Source organism: Thermobia domestica, chromosome 8 (assembly GCF_964235325.1).
Source record: "Thermobia domestica chromosome 8, izTheDome1.hap1.1, whole genome shotgun sequence".
NCBI classification, from domain to species: Eukaryota; Metazoa; Arthropoda; class Insecta; order Zygentoma; family Lepismatidae; genus Thermobia; species Thermobia domestica.
This window is the reverse complement of record NC_137461.1, coordinates 209,210,065-209,222,145: the sequence shown is the minus strand read 5'-3', so window position 1 is coordinate 209,222,145 and position 12,081 is coordinate 209,210,065.

The window sequence follows — 12,081 nt, the reverse complement described above, 5'->3', positions numbered from 1 at the left end:
TATTAGAATAAGAGGGTGGGGTTTGCTTAATATACTGTTATCTGGGAATGTAATAATATGTTTATAAGTATGGAATGTGTTGAGTATGTGTACAGCACTATTATCCTTTATAGGCTTTGATTATCTACCCTTTCTTGTCTTCTGTTTGAAAAAAAAAATTCAAAAGAGATGATTAATTTCCATGTTGCAGAAGCATATTACAAACTTTTAACTGTATTATTATTATGATCATACTTAGTTAAAGTACCTGGGAGCATTTCTAATATTTAAATTTAATATTCAAATTTTCTCAAAATTTTCCATGTTCAATTCTCAGAAATTGATCACTTATAATTCTATCTATACACTAACACAAAATGTTATACTTCTTGTATTTTGTGAATGCACGTCAACTAGTAGCTCAAATGTATAATAATAATAATAATAATAATAATTATTATTATTATTATTATTATTATTATTATTATTATTATTATTAGCAGCAGCAGTAGTAGTAGTAGTATTTTAAACTTAAGTTCATGAAATTTGGTAGGTTCTGAAGGCATGCATCATTCCTTTAAATGAAATCATATTTAGTTTACGTCTATAATTAGCTAGTATACATACAGTGTTCAAGATAAGACATTCATCCCATAGTTACGCACAATAATGTATTGACTATTCCAGTTAACCTGTCTGTTGCCAGATTTTACTTACTCTCCTATAAGATTTTGTGTAGTATTCTTCAAGTCATTTTTTTTAAATTACTACCTGTTACTCCATACCATGGATTCAAATTTAATACAGGGTTTTCATAAAGTCTGGACGGATTTAATTTGCTTTTAATTTTCATAAAAATACTCATAATGAAATCAAATAAAGTGCAAACGGTAGCAGAAGGATTAAATGTTTAGTTGGCAACACTGTTAGATAAGCGGCAACTCTGAACACGTTGAGAGAGGGAGAGGGAGGGCAAGGGTCAGTTTCTTACCAAATTCCATCCAATGTTGTTTTCATTGTTGTTTCAATGTTGACTGTTAAAAGTAAGTTGTAAGCTGTATTGGTGTGTGTCTTTTAAAGAAATAAATAAATGAAAAACTCCTCTGAGAAGATTATTTTTTTACCGTATCAAAGGTGGCGTCCGTGGAAGAGAAAGCACAATGTGTTCTGTGGTACGCAGAGCTAAAATCACCAATTCTGGCGTGTCGAAAGTTCACCAAAGAGTTCAAAAAGCCGGCAACGACTGAGAGTGCAATCCGAAAGTGGCATGCTAAGTTCTTGGAGACAGGAAGCGTCTTGGACCGTCCTCGAAGTGGGAGGCCGCCAACATCGCTTGCAACAATGAGCAGGGTAAGGGAAAACATCAACAGTCCACAGAAGTCGATTCCTAGACGGTCCATGGAACTCGGAATTTCACAGACAACCGTGTTTAAGATAGCCAAGAAGATGATCAATGCGAAAGGTTACAAAATCAATATAGTCCAGGATCTGCATGATGAAGATTTGGACATCCGGTTTAACTTCTGTGACGCCATGCTCAAGCAGTTGGAACATTGCGACGTTCTCCTTTCAGCCATCATGTTCTCAGATGAGGCAACCTTCCATGTCTCCGAGAAGGTTAACCGACACAACTGTCGCGTTTGGGGCACGGAAAACCCAAATGAATTTGAGACAGATGAGAGAGATAGCCCTAAAGTGAACGTTTGGTGCGCTGTGTCCTATGATCATCTGATTGGACTGTTCCTTTTTGAAGAGGAGACCGTGAATGGAGATTCGTACCTGGATATCTTGCAGAAATACCTCATTCCGGAACTGGAGGCACGTGGAATCCAGAACGACATCGTGTTCCAACAGGACGCACTCCTTCACTATGTAATCAAAATGAGACTGTTCCTTGACGAGAAATTCCCTAACCGATGGATTGGCCGCGGTGGCCCAACCGCTTGGCCGCCAAGATCACCCGACCTTACCCCGTGCGACTTCTGGCTTTGGGGTCATGTGAAAACGGAACTTTATGCAGAGAAGCCAAGTGGTTTGGAGAACTTAAAGGACAAAATCAGGGCGTCTGTGGCTGGCATTTCGGATCAAACACGGCGGAACGCTGTGAGTGGATTCCAGCGCAGCCTACGCGAATGTGTGGACGTAAAGGGAGCCCAGTTGGAGGTGTGGCGGTGAATGCACTGAGCTGGTGCAGATTACATGTAAAAATTTAATTCTTCCGCTACCGTTCGCACTTTATTTGATTTCAATATGAGCATTTTTATGTAAATTATAAGCGAATTAAATCCGTCCATACTTTATGAAAACCCTGTATTGAATACTTTTATGCATTACTATGAATTTGAATACTTTAAGTTAATTGAGATTAATTTTATCTCGTGCACTGAATAGTTACTATTTTTATAATATTTGTGCTTAATTAAGTGGTATGGTAATATAATATAGAAATAGAAAAAGATACTCATTACTTATCCGGAGTGATGGGCTTAACTCGGTTCAGGATCCTTACCTCTTCTGGCTTACTGGTAGATGTTTTCTGGAAAAGAATTGCTGAAACGAAAAGATCTCACACGCAAAGTAATAATAAGCATCGAGTCCGTGAAAATAAGTGTGTTTGAAGTTCCTCGAGACTCTGGGAATAATGTGTATTAAATTGTATTTAACCTGTCATTTGTGCGATTTTACGGCTATCGGACGTAGATCTCTGGCCTTCAGTTGGTTGATTTATAAATTTTCTGTCTCAAAAATTTTAGTTAAAAATTCCGCTAATGTTGAGTAATTAACGGTTGTTGTTTATTATTAAGAACGCGCTGATCGCAACTTGCTCATTTTGGAGGGCTAAAATAGCGTCAAGCTGATCTACAACCGGCGTGTCATGAAAAATTAAGTCTGATTAACACAGACAATATTTTGTATTTGCCAATATCGTAGTGTTTTAATAGTACAATTCAAAATAAATTTACTAATTAATTTGTTCGTAACGTGTGTGTTATATATTCTATTATTTTATTAAACTAGTATGTTGTTCTTGTGTATTTCTCCAGATTATTCTCTTAAGATCTCAGGCTTTGTGTTTTTATTATTTCAGCTTAGTTGGTGGAAGTGTTCAATTCCGGAGAAGAAGAAGGACATGGACACCTCTCCAAAACGAACGCCGCGCGTAGATGAAAGGTTGCAGTGATAAGTGCTAAAATGTTATGTACAGGTTTTTTAATTATATTTAGTGATATGTATTTAGAAGAGTGAAAGGGAGTGGACGTAAATTAGCGTGTCCGTGTAATCAAATGTTACTGGTGTTTTCGAGAGTCAAAATCTACACCTCAAGTAATATTTGCTTTACTATTTTTGATTTTATTATAGCTTAGTGGTTACCAATTTACCAAGTGCTTCTCCAAAAGAGAAGAAGAAAAGGTAAGCAAAGTTCTATCAAGGTTCAAGAGTGTACTACATATAAAGTGCTTGCGAGGAGACTCGATCTCATACTGTCATGTTCTGTAGTATGCATCTATGAAGTGTCGTTGAATGTTTCTTGTAATTACTATCAGCGTCCTAGACTGAGTCTATCGCATGCTAAAAAGAGCGGAATGTGCGAGGATGACTTTAAGGTATTTCAGTAAGAATATTTACGGGTCTCGAACTCGGGACATTTAATATAACTAGGACCATGAATAGAGAAGTAATTAACATATCGTTATTGTTACAGTAGTATTACTTATATGTACTACAACTTTGATTAAGCAGATCGAAAATAAATCGACACGTATTTTTTGTTTCTTTTGGAAAATAGGTGTAGGGTGGCAAAGGCTCCCTTTGCAAAGAATTACCCTCTTGATTAAAAGGGCCAATTTAAACAAACGAAACTCTCCCGATGCAAAGATGACTTCAAAGTAGGAAATACGGGTTCTACCGTTTTTGCGAGAAAAGGGTTCCAGGGGCTATGGCCCCCTTCGAAATGACAAAAGACCCCGCACAATCCTTATGGAAATTCGATTTCGGTGGAATTGCTTAAAACGATGTTATTTTCTAGATATGGTTTTACTGAGAAAAAGTCTCAATGAACACAACCACAAATCAGTGACCGTTTGGCCACTACAGGGCCACTTTTTTGAAAACAGCTGAAGATAACGATATTCTGGATTTCTGGATAACGATATTCTACAGAGATTTTACAGCCTACGTTTGGCCGATTTCGTTCATTCCCCCTCCCGGGCAGAATGGACTCACCCGATCGCTCGTTTCGTTCTGCAGTGTTGTGCAATGGCTCCTTGGAAACGGAGTTGCATTTCCGCGCGGACGAAAATAACGCACTAAACAGGACCATTCTTGTGAGTATTGTGTTAAATTTATTTCTAAGTGTGTAGATTTCTGCTCTGTGACCAAAATGATACCCAAACTAAGCCGGTTTTGGGAAGACTATGTTGCGGCTCTTTATGACGAACACTTTAGTGTTTCTGTCATTAGAAAACAGTGCACGAAGAATGGTTGCAACATCAATTTAAATGGAATAAAAATGTTATTGAAAGTATAAGGGCAACGAAGCTCCACCATTTGGATCACCAACTAAGTTGACTAAGAAGCGGGAATGCACCAAGGCCACCTCCACCATGCAGAGGAAACTACGCAAAATGGCAATGCAAGAAAATCCGCCAACACAAAGATGTATGGCTAATCGTCTTGACGTGTCTTTGGGGGCTGTGAGCCGGACCTTACACCATCAACTCAAGCTGGAAAAAGTCACGAAAGCTAGCGCCCATCTTCTCACGGATGCCCACCAAAAGGAACGAAAGTGTAACGCTCGGGAGCTGTGGAAACAGCATCTGGCAAAACAAAGGTGGATGAACGTCGTAACGCTCGATGAAGCATGAATTTATCTTTCCGACTGCGGCGAACCGAGAGCCATCATGTACCGAGAGAAAGGCGCCAAGAACTTCAAAAGGTGGGTCCGTGTCCTTCCCAAAAGGGTTCATGGTCATTACTGGCTACTGTTTCCGAGGTAAACATGAAGACTCGTAGGGTCACGAAGAACTGCAAAATAAATTCGCAGTATTTTCAGGAACAGATCATGCGGCTGATCTACGAGCATAAGATTCCAACAATGTACGGTAATGACGCCAATCTGGTGCGCATTCACATGGACAAGGCCTCATAACATACCTCACGATCGTCCCTCGCATTCTACAGGGAGATGGCGGACCTGCTAGTCAATGAGGTACCTGTTAAATCTTCAGATGCAAGTCCTATGGATTGCTGAAGCTGGCTTTGGGGAAACGGCATGTGACAACTGTGGAAGGACTTTGGAAAGCTCTGCAAAGGGAATGGGACAAGATCTCCCTCTTCGTTCTTCAGAGAATCCTATTTCAGTGGAAATTACACTATCGGGTTATTGTTAGGAACCAAGGGAAACACGTCGAGCACTTACGGACCTGGCCCCATGGATTCCTCTTAATTTTTAGGTAAGTTGAAATTGGCCAATGTAAGTTGAACACCCTCTGTATGTCTTGCACATAGAGACAAAGAAGTCAGTCATTGTTGTTTCATTTTCTACTATCTGATTTCAGGCAGAGTTCTATAAGTAAAATCGGGTAATAATCCGGGTTAACGTTAGTGCTATTTGTTGAAATAGAAGCAACTTCAAACCACGAAGATGCTCCGCATTTGATTTATTTTCCAATCCGAGTTTGGTTATGCTTTATATTATACCAGCAGAAAGCAACGTCAGTTCATCAATGCAAAACCGTTTTGGAGTGGTGTTGATATTTCCTCTCGATCTGTTCGGAATAAAGGTCAGCATTGATGGTACTTCCGTTAATGACGAATTTGAAGTGAACAATCCGCTCGTATTTATATTACATACAAAGTATGACCAGGGGCGAACCAAGGGCCGGGTCATCCGGACAACTGTTCGGAGCGCCACAATCAAGGTTTCCAAAAAGAGCCTCAGAATGTAAATTTTATAACATATTTTCTACTAACTTTTTTGGTTTATATTCTTGTAAAGTAGCTTCAATTACATCCTTTTTCCATTCCACCACGGAAGAAGAGGGTTACATATTACTAGATGGTTCTGTATCGACAAAAGGAGATAACATGTAGACGAAAAAGTGGGGGAGTTGGTATTGTTTATAGCGGAAAATGTTCTTTGTGAACTTTTCCCTGGCAATGAATGTTATTGGATTTTATACATGTTACTCTTGTAGAATGGTAGTGGAAAGGGAACAGTGTATATACAGCATTTACCATTATTTCTTAAAAACGACACAGCCTCGCCAAATTGTCAGCCTTTGTTGAAAAAAGTGTCTAGGAGGTGGTATTGTTTCACTTCACTGCGTATAGTTTTCTCCAAATCGTTCATTTCGACAGTATTTGTGAAACCAAATATACCACTCTGCAACAACGTAGGAGGGTTTAGAAGCTGCAAACTTACTAAAATTAGAGGATTTCTAATACTTTATAAAACCGGTTATTAAGCCTTAGTCTTGTAAGAGTGTTTAGCTTTTGTACAAAATCATAAGATACATTTTTGAGCTGAGCGAGCGAAGCTCTTATACTCGGGTTAGCCGTTTGGTTGTCCGCGAACTCCTCCTAGACCGTTTGGCCGATCTCAACCAAACTTAGCACGCTGATAGAGTATGTCGTGGTGAGTGACAACATAGGTCGAAATCAAAAATCCGATGTACCATCGAGGAATAATGACCGAAAAACGCTTCCTCCTAGACCGTTTGGCCGATCTCAACCAAACTTAGCACGCTGATAGAGTATGTCGTGCTGAGTGAGAACATAGGTCGAAATAAAAAATCGGATGTACCATCGAGGAATAATCACCGAAAAACGCTTCCATAGGCTTAACATGGGGAAAAAGTTTTCACGTGATTTTTTTGTCAACAATTAAAATCTGCGCGTGATTTTCAAAAATTCCGGCGAAGCCCTTTTATTTTTTTAGCGTAAAAATTTTAAATTTTAATCACAATTTAAAAACAAATTAACGATTTTTTAAACTTTTTTTAGCCGGAACAAAAGGTCAAGACGAAGAATTGTGCGATTGTTATGAAAATACTGATTGTTTTAAAAAGTCACAATAAACTGATTACGTTGCTTAAGCTCGCTCAGCTCATTGAATTGCAATCGAGTATATCCATTGCATTCCTAGTATAAATGCTATGGACTTCAACTACTAGGGAACCTACATAAAAATGGTTGTTTATATTGCTGTGCTTAAAACACGTTCAACATATTATGTGAAATGTATTTATTGGTATTCCATGTTATTATTAGACTAGATTGTTACATAGTTGGATATATAAGGTAGAATGCTGACGTTATTAATATAACAAAGCAATTTACAATATAGCGGTAATCATGTCAAGGCTAGAAGTACTCAATAAATGCTGTTCGATATTGTTTTTGTTTATACATATCAGTACATAATAATAATAAAAACACAGTGTAATTGATACTATGTATATATTTTTAATTACTATTTACACATATATCATGTATTTGAGTGTTAATTTTTATTTTTGAAAAATGGGTTTAAAATATTAATTTCACTGTAATAAAATGTAAAATATAGGCTAGGGGGTACCAAAATGGCACTTTGCCCATTTGAAAATTTTGCTATGGCCCGCTGGACTTTACGATCGATACGATTATGTTTGACAACCAGTTTTGATAGTAGATGCTTTCTCAACCATTGCTTTTCCATTTAAGAATTTCGGGAAAATCACTCACGTTTTATCACTTGTGACATTCAGTTTCAGAAAAATGCTCGAAACGAGAGTTTTTCAGAAATTGTCTCTGCACAACTACTTTCCTCCGGCCCTGATATTGAGTCATCCTATGTAACCTAATATGTAACACAATGCTGGAGTTGCTGAATGCTTTATTAGATTAATGAAGGTAACGCGGTTTAGTGGACTGGGATACACCCAATTGGTTTTGCAATCTTTGTGTCCTGTTGAATTGGTTTTCGTCAATAACGTGTTGAATGATCTCAGAATCGTTAATCTAGGGCAGCTGGACCTACGCTGATCTTGGACATTTTAGAACTGAACGAAATTTTTGGAACCAACAAATTGATGTGAAATGATTCATTGCAAATTCCTCTTTCTTCTGACAAACTTTCTTTTTTTATTACAGTAGAGTTAAATTCGAGTTTAAACCCATCAAATAACAGTTCACACATCAGGCGTTAGTCACTGCCGTTAAAAGAACTGACTGAAAATATTGACAGAGAGTTGAGTTGAGTTGATTTTAGTTTAGCGTCCCTTTCAGCAGCGAGGCTATATGAGACGTGGACCTACTGATTTACGTGGAATCCGAACCACATGAGCTCCCGCCGAGAATCGAACCCGGGTCTCCCACGCCAAATATTGACAGAGAAGCGGACTCTGTGTTAAATAGTCAGATTACCCCTATTGAACTAGTTTTATCTTGTATTTACGGCCTATCATGGTGTATAAAAGCGAGTACTTTTAGGTTATGTAAATATTATAAGGCGTATGACTAACCTTTATAATAATAATAAGAATAAAATATACTGATATGCACTTCAATATTATTGATAGAAATGTAAACTATCAACAGCATGGCCTAATGCCTACTCTAGTTATAAAAATACCTTTTTTTTTTTTTTTTTTGGAAACACAGGGATTATATTTTTCTGTATCAAAATACGGAAGTTCAAATTGTAAATAAAATTATAAACCCTTAAGTAGGCATGCCATATTTTATATCGTAAGCAAATATGTGTGGGTATCTGTGTAAATATGCCCCATTTCTTAGTTACTAATGGCGCTGTTGATTATACCTTTGCAAGAGTGGTCCTAACATGTACTTACCCGTAAGTTAGTGATTACTTAAAAATTTAATTTATCTCTCAAAATCAGTTGTAAACATGAGTATCTCTTATTTCTGAATGATTTCGCTTTTCAATTCACGTAGATAAATAACATACAAATATGTTTTTATTTTGAAAATACAGCAATGAGGTAATTTTCGACAAAATCGAATGGGTGTTATTTGAGAAAACTGTGAAAACGCACTTATAACAAAAAATAAACTACCAATTGTGAATATTGTCGTAGAAAATAATTGGTTCACCATTATATAATTACTAATCAAATACTTATTTATGAGACATGAACAAAATCGGCTAAGTTATTTTAAAAAATGTTTGAAAAAGGGACACCATACGAAACGCATTGCATTTCCTCGTCTGTCCGATTTGCGTGACTTTTGGATACGTCAAAACTGAGGACCGACCTGTCAATTGTTTCTATGGAGTTAACTCTCTTTGACCAACCTTGTGACCTCCAGAGGTCACCGAAAGTCACACACTATGTTTTGTCCGAACTGTCGCAAACTTGGCATACAAAATGCAGTAGTGATATAATGGAAGCTCACCAATCAAAACTTACTGTGGGTGACGTCAGCCGGCAGAACAGTCTTAATGTTGCCCGGAGCAGGGTACTTTACCCCTCTCCCCGAAATGGTCCACTAGACTTTCTTCTTCCAGTACCTGTGTGGAAAGCAAGGAACGATTACTCTGTTTCCTTGGCACATTTGTTAACTAGGACAACCGGTTGAATCGCCTTGCTACATGATTTCATGCTTTGATGTTGCCTACAACTGGTCGTAAGGTTTAAATTTCCAGAACTTTCAAAATTGTCTCCTTCAAAAGTAACGTTCAATTAACGTTCTGCAGCATTAAGGAACGTACACAGGAGTCTGTTGCTGGGATAGTGAATAATTGATACATGTCTACGTAACTCATGTACCACAGCACGTAGCAACGTGTGCGCAACAACCAATAGTTCCAGCTCTGCTTTTGCACGTGCATTAGCAACCTAATATATGGATCTTCGAATCATTCCTCGCTGTCGTCTTCGGGGTGCATATAGCTGGGTTGTTTAAGTGCAGTCCAAAGTTGTTGTTCCATGGAACCTGAGAACCGGGAGAGCATTAGCACACGCAGATTACCGGCTTCTCCTAATTGAACCTCAGACGTATACTGTGTGTCACATTCTACCTTGTCTTCAAGTGCAACCGGCCCGTGCCTTTTCGTGGCCTCTGGAGATCACACGGTTAGTTACGTGCACAATCCTCATTTGACGTAGCCCAGTATAACACAAATATTTTTTGTATGCTAAGTTTGCACCATTCTGCCAAGACCCGTTATGTGACTTTTGGTGACCTCTAGAGGTTGGTCATAGGGAGCTTACCCGATATGAACAATTGACCAGGAGATCCTCAGCTACAACATATCCAAAAATCACGCAAATGGGACACACGAGGAAATGCAATGCTTTTACTACGGTGTCCTTTATCTTTAAGAATAAAATATTCGTCATGAACTTTTTAGTGGTAAATTATTTGTCATATTTATGTAATATTTATTTATGAAATGTGAAAAAAATTGGATGAATAATATTTGAAAATATCTTACGTGTAAGGACACCACCCCTTGTACATTTATTCAGAATAAATGACACTATCATGTTATTAATGAACTGTATATCTATGAAAAATAAGCCAATGTATCATTAAAATATTACGTTCTGAGAAAGTACTTCGAAAAGAACACATTGCAATGCACAAATTAGTACGCGTAGATTTTTTTGAAAAAAAATATTTATCCTACGTTATAGAGTTATTACTGAAATAATGATATACGTATAAAAACTATTAGAGGTTTTAGTAATAATTGTATTTTATAATTTTTACTCTTCACTAAATTACCCTTCCCTTTAGGATACGAAGAAAATTTCAGAAACTCTCCTAGAGAAGTGAACACCGTCAATGCAAAATACACAGATATGATTAGAAACATTCAAAGTTTTTCTCCAATTATTAATTTATTTAAAATTTGGTAGCCAACTGATTCATGAAGATTTTAGGGATATTATTATAAAGTTTGATGAGTTTCCGTTCGTAAATCAGGAAAGTAGAAACTAAAAGGTATATAAAATTACTCTCTCCAGAGGAATCCACGGTCATTTTTTTGCTAAATGAAAATTGTGATATGAGACTGTGTTAGTGATAACCAATGTTTTTCTTATTACACTATAGTACTTCACCTATAACCAATACAAACAGTACGGATATATGACTTACAAGGGAACCTTCTGAGAAAGATAGTTGCAGTGAAAGATGTGGCCTATGCCAATGGAAGGAGCTGTAACAGAGATGTTCATTCCCAAAAAATTAGCTGCCCATAGCAATAGGCTCAAGAAATATAAGGGGTGGAAGTTCGGGAAACAGCAAGGTTGGACAAGGAGGAAAAGTGCAAATTCCGAGAAAAAAAAAAGATGGGGCACGGCAAAATACAATGCTGACAAGTGATGTATAGAAAGAGACTTGCCACAATAGGGAATAAATGAAGGCCACCAGCGGGGTTAACAGTGTTGCCAACTGCAATGAAAAGTACATGTTTTGCAAAGAGCACTATAAGAAGTGAGTGCAATATTCAGTGTCAATCTGTCATATAGAACATAAGATATGGAGTGTATAATCGGTGGTACAATCTAACAAAAGAAAATAGAAAAAACAGAAGTACGAAAAATAGAGAAAAGACGGAGTTGGCCATAATGTACCACATTAGATCACGGGCTGTGCATATTAGAATGAACAAAACAAGAAGCACCGAATATGCAGGAAACCGACGCGACGTACCTAAAGTCGAAAAGAAAAACGAGTTCCAAAGTTGACAACACTGGCCATGAATATCCAGACAATTCTAATATAGTTAGGCCACTCGCTTCACAAAAAGATAATTCCGGCAACAGGCATCACTTGGAATGCATCAATGCTGGAGTGATTGAGGCAATGTCAAGTCGGGGAACCTGAAATGGTTGGGTTGAGCCAACAACCGATAATAGAAGTAGTGAACATTATGTCATGGTTGGGTCTATGTGGAAATATGCAGGGTGTCCCACCAAACTTTGTGATCTGAAAGATTTGCGAAATGAACAAAAATGTGACGGATCCAGATGTGCAGGAATGTACCAATGTCAGGGGGTGATAAAAGTCTGTGAGAAGCAAGTGCCCCCAGGATCCCCATCATAGGGCCGCAGAAGCCAACTTCAAATTTTCAAATGGCAACAA